This window comes from Populus alba, chromosome 14 (assembly GCF_005239225.2).
Source record: "Populus alba chromosome 14, ASM523922v2, whole genome shotgun sequence".
Classification (NCBI taxonomy): Eukaryota; Viridiplantae; Streptophyta; class Magnoliopsida; order Malpighiales; family Salicaceae; genus Populus; species Populus alba.
In genome coordinates, this window is record NC_133297.1 from 2,160,118 (window position 1) to 2,166,117 (window position 6,000).

Below are 6,000 nucleotides of genomic sequence, written 5' to 3' on the forward strand. Positions count from 1 at the left end.
CCAAGACAACTTCAATGAAAATGGAGAAAAAGGGAAAACAAAGAGAGGACCTAATTAAGAAGAAATGCTAGGAATTAAGTAATTTTGGATCAAGAATCATGCCGGCCATTCATGGCAACCAACCATGTCAATTCTCCGTAAATTTCACAATAAGAAATATCAAGATTCCGAGTCACGATTTGAATGTTGAGGTGACATCATTGAATTTTTTTGTTTAACTTAGTTTTTTATTTGAATATTGTAAATAAATTTCTCTTTTTTTTTTTAAAGGTTGGATACACATCAACTCAACTTAACAGTGGCCTTTGAGAGAAGCCATTGCCTCTGCACACACTCAGCACATTAGGGTTTTTATTACTTAAATTTAAGCTTTGTTTGTTTTCATGTTTTAAAATTATTTTAAAAATATAATAATTTTTTTTTCAAATTAATATATTTTTTTAGATTCATATTATTTTAATGTATTGATATAAAAAATAATTTTTAAAAATAAAAAAATATTATTTTTCTGTATTTCCAACTAAAAAACATTTTGAAAAATAACCACACTCTTAAATAAATAAATTATTATATTCTTTTTTAGTTTTCATGTGCGAAGCTGAAAGTTTGAATTTTATATATTAATACCTACGTACACTCTTGTAATTATTCTTAAAAAGATTTCAAACAGTAACTATAACATAAGCACGGTGAAAGTTTTTTTTAAATAAAAGCATGATATGATATCAACATAATGTTCTTTGTCGAAAAGCATAAGATAAACATACACGTGTCCGTTTTGCAATTTTTTTCCCATCAAAAAACAGTTCATATATATATATATATAAGTGGGAAGAATGAATAGTTGGGGGAACAGAAAGGATAACCCATCAGGAACCCAAAAAAAAAAGTTTGAAAAACATTTATTCTTATACTCCATGCCTATTTTTCTCCAAGATACTGTGGAATTATCGTTGTTAAATAATATTAGGAACTACACCCTTTCCTCTTTAGGAAGGGGTGTTATGATTTTTTATTCGTTCACAAAAGGACAAAATTTGTCCTCTCTTGTTAACAGTGTTTTGTTTTTTTATTTTAAAAATATTTTCAATTTTTTTTATAATCTTAAATCGATTCTTGTGATATAAAAATAAATTTTTTAAAATATATATATTTTTAATATGTTTATAAATAAAATATGCTTTTTAAAAAAAATATTATTATAATTTCTAATTTCATTTTAAAAAAAAGTACATACTTTTCTCTTCAGACATGGCTATGGCTTGCCACATGTTTAAGGTCAATATAAAAATGTAGTTGTATTTATTTTTTAAAATATTTTTTATGGTGAAATATATTAAAATAATATATATTTTTTATTTTTTTAAAATTATTTTCGAGGTTGGCGCCATTAAAAAGATTCAAAATATAAAAAAAAAAATTTGTTGCACACGCGAGTTGACCTGCCTTAAAAGTTTTTGGGATGTGGCATTAGATTTGGAGAAGCTCTTTGATTAATAAATAACAGACCAATAGTTGGGGAGGGAGAGGTAAGCATTTTGAAACTATGGAGAAACCATGGCCGAAAAAATAAAAAATAAAAAAGGATAGATCTGGCGGAAGCCATCAAAACTTGGAGGATATTCGCACCTACTTCCTACCTACATGAAGAGGATAAGGATAAGGGTAGAGTGGACGAAAAGTCAAAAGGCCTTGTTTTTCTTTGCCAGTGCTGTCATAATAGACCATTTTGTCAAGGTATGACTTTGTTGTTCCTCGAGAAAAAAAAAAAAGATTTTGGTTACTTAATTATTATATATTTTTATAATAGTTGTTGTGATAGAAGTTTTAAAAAATATTATAAAATTTCGTTTTTATATAATCAAAGTTTTGAAAGAAAATTTCCAGTGAAACAATGTAAACATACGCTGTGTTGATTAATCAGTTATTTTTAAAATTATAATTAAAACAAAACATAATCTTAACTACACTATTTACACTGTTAAATAAATGATGTTAAAATTAACATTCAATTTACTTCGAAGATAATTTTGACGTTAAATCATTATAAAATGATCAACTTTACTAGCTTGTGTAGAGAGATTATGGAGAAAAAACTACTATGATTTATGCTAAAATCATCCTTCAAGATTGATGAAAACATTAATTATTATATACAATTTGGATGAAATTTTAAAATAAAATAAAAAGATATTGTTTTCTAAAACTCTAATTTATAAATAAATAAATAAAAATGTTCCACACGAATTTGAAACGAAACGAATTCTCTCAAGTCAAAAAGCCTCAAAGCCCATAGAATCACGTTGTTCCTCTTGAAGATCGCATCGGTTGACAAGACCATGGAGAATACAAAGAAATTCAACTTATCCACTTCACTTGGACGTAAACACAGAGGCAGAGAAGAAAAGTAAAATGTCGGTGCATCACGATAACCATAATTGAAGAAGTTTTTGTTTTAAAAAATATATATATTTTTTTATATATAAACAAAAAAAATACTTTAAAAAACAATAACTACATTCTTATTTCATATATTAAGTCACATCAAATTCTTTTTTATTTTTACTTTCATTATAGCCAGCCCGTTTAACAGTTGGAAAAAGTGAATTTTCAAACTAGTATTCTATTATGTATCATTTAATTTACTGCTTTGAAATTAAAAAAATAAAAAATAATAGAACCACAAATTTATGTCTTAGTTGGTTTTTTATGATTATTTTAATATATTGATGTTAAAAACTAAAAAAAAAAAATCCAAAACAAATCATAAAATTTGAGTGATCTTTAAAAATTCCTATAAAAACTTGAGCGTGATTTAACCATTGGATTAAAAATTATAATTATTTTAATTTGTTATTTTAATCCAAAACAACTAGAACTCTTCTTGGATCTAAAACTGTCCCACTAATCTATTTTCTAAGTAATTAATTCATGTAATTTATTGGGATCAACCTCATTTAATTATGACAAACTAACATCTAACTATCTAGAATCATTTATTTTTTTATGAAGAATAACTTTTTAAGATTTTAATTGAAGTTTATTTTTGAGTCCACAAGTTAAGTAAATATATATATATATATATATATATAAATATATATATTAATTTATAAAATATATCTGAAAGAAAAACTTTATAAAAGTAAGGTTTTTGTATGAAATGGTTGACAAGTTGAGGTAGAAAATTGAAATTTGACTATTTCGCGCTTTATAATAGTAATATTTAGTAAATATTACACTTTTAAAATACAATATAATATATTAAACTATATTATTTCTATAAATTATTAATTTGCTATTTTTTAAAAAACTTACTATGCTAATTATATATATAAAAAATCCCAGAACCACCGGACATCTTGCAAAAGACAAAGCCCGTCGTCTCCATTTGCGAGTAAAAAAACCAATACAAATGATTCTGGTACGAACTATAACGAACAACGATCACAAGGAGAGAGACGGTGCATGCTGTCCCAACTGAGGAACACTTGTTTCGACATTATCCATTACATTCGTATAAGATGGTCGGAGCACTCTGGGATTGGAAGCAAAGCAAGCCTGCCATCTGTTATCTAGCTTCGTTGTACGATCCAGCATGCACCAAAAATAGACCTCGCAACTGCCGAATCCACAAGCAATGATTTTTCGGGCAAGTCACACTCGTAATCTTTAGGTTAAGGTAACCTAATTACTGGCTACTTAAAATAATTAAAAAATATAATATAGCTAGGTTTTGTAATTTCATGAAACAACCATGGTTCACGCAATTTACCATCTGATTAATTGAGCTCGATGCCTTTGAGTGTTTTCCTTTGAATCTTTAATGGTCTTCACTCAAGATGTTTTTTAAAAATTAATCAACCAATTAAACTATAAAAACAAAATAAATAACTAAAAACATACAAACCAAACTAATTTTAAAATAAAAAAATTCACTGTTTCGGTTTTGGTTTCAAAAATAAAAACCTTATAAATGAGTTATAGACCCATTATAAACCTATTCCAACTCTTTTGAAAAAGGGTATCAATAGAAAACTAACCTAAGTTACGTAACCCTAAAACATTTTCCTTCCTCTTCCATTGAAATAACCATCAACCTCTCCATTGAAAGCAGTCAATACTCTCTCCTTACCATTTCTCTCGGTCCAATCCATCTCACTCGATCAAACCCCCTCCATTTCTTTTTCTCGTTCCTTCTTTCCATCAAAGACCTATTACAATATTTAGAATCTAATGTTATCCATCACCATTCTTTTTTATTTTCTTCTAATTTAAATGCAATGTGTTTTTTTATTAATTAGTAGCTGAGGTCTTTGAGTTTTTTTTTTTTTTGTAAGTTCAATGTTTCTTTCCTCATATGATGACAATTTTTTCTTGAAAGTTTAAGATACACAAAGTACTAGGGATATTTAAAAAAACCGATCAACTACTAAACTGTAAAAACCAAAAAGAAAAAAATTAAAAACACCAAGCCGAGAGAAAACATCAACTAAACCGATTTAGAAACAATAAAACTCACTCAAGTTTGGTTTGATTTTGGTTTCATAAACTAAAACCATATAAACTAGGCCAAACGTAATGTAAACCCATTCCAACTTAAAATAAAAATAAAAATAGGGGGTATAAATAGAAAACCAACCTAAGCTACCTAACTTATAAATAAATACTATACTTAATAGGATAAGTAACATGTGGAGTCATCTAGGTATATGCATAAAATTTTCTTTTATGATCGACCAAAAACAAGAAAAAATGGTTTTAGAACCTAAGTTTAAAATAAAAGAAGATGATAGGGGAGAGGAAAATTTAGTGAATATTAAGGTCGCGAGTTATAATTACAATGAGTGTAGGAAAGCTCTGGAAAAAATAATTATACTTGATGAGTTGTCTTTTAACTTTGTTGATAATTAAGGATTTAAATCATTTTATTGGATAATACAACCTCGATTTGATGTTCTTTCTCGCTTGATGATTTGGAGAAATTATTTGAAAATTTATATAAACAAGAAGGTATAAAGAAATCTCTCAAGAGTTAACAAGAATGTTTAACAACCAATACTAGGATATTGACTCGAAATATTAATTCCATGTGTGTTGACTTCCTATTGGATTTATAATGGTTGGAACTTGAATAAACAAGTTCTAATTTTATATTAAATTTTTAATCATAAGGTGAGACAATTGGCTAAATAATTGAGAGTTGTTCGTTGGAATGATAAATTGATAAAATTTTACTAGTAATAGTAGATAATGCAAGTTCAAATAATTTGACTGTTAAATATTTGAAAAGAGTAAAAGATGATTGGGTAATTAATATATTATTAAATGATTTAATGCATGTTAGATATTGTGCGTATATTGTTAATTTTATTGTATATGTGAGATTAAAAAATATTGATGATTTAATAGTTTAGATTATTAATGCAATAAGGCAACTTGTATTTAATTAATGTGCGGAGATGTTGAAGATTTAAAGTAAAAAAATCAGTGTGGTTTGATATTCTAACTAGATGGAACTCAACATATATAATGTTAGAATCTACAAAGAAACTGGATCGTGAATACTCATGATGGTCTTCACTAAGTTAACATGTTATTGAAAGAAATTATGTCAACACATAGTTTATCTGAAACATGTTAAAGACATGTTTATGGATAAGGTAGACAAGATAAGACTCGTGAAGATTTTGCAGGCTTAGTTCTATACGAGGTCGGCTTACTATAACTAATCAAGATCAGGAAGAGTTTCAAATTAAAGCCCTTAAAATGTTATTTTTGCCATTTTAATTTATTTCCTATTTAATTTTGTGTTTTATTTATTTGACTTTGAATTCTTATAATGAAAACGGTTTTTTTAGATGTTATTTTTTTATTATAACATTGAATTTAAAGAATTTTCAAGATACATTAGAGTTTATTAGAGTTTTTTTTCTATTATAGGTTATACTTGTAGCTTTAAAACTTGAAAACTGTAATTTTTATTTATAATATAGGATTGAA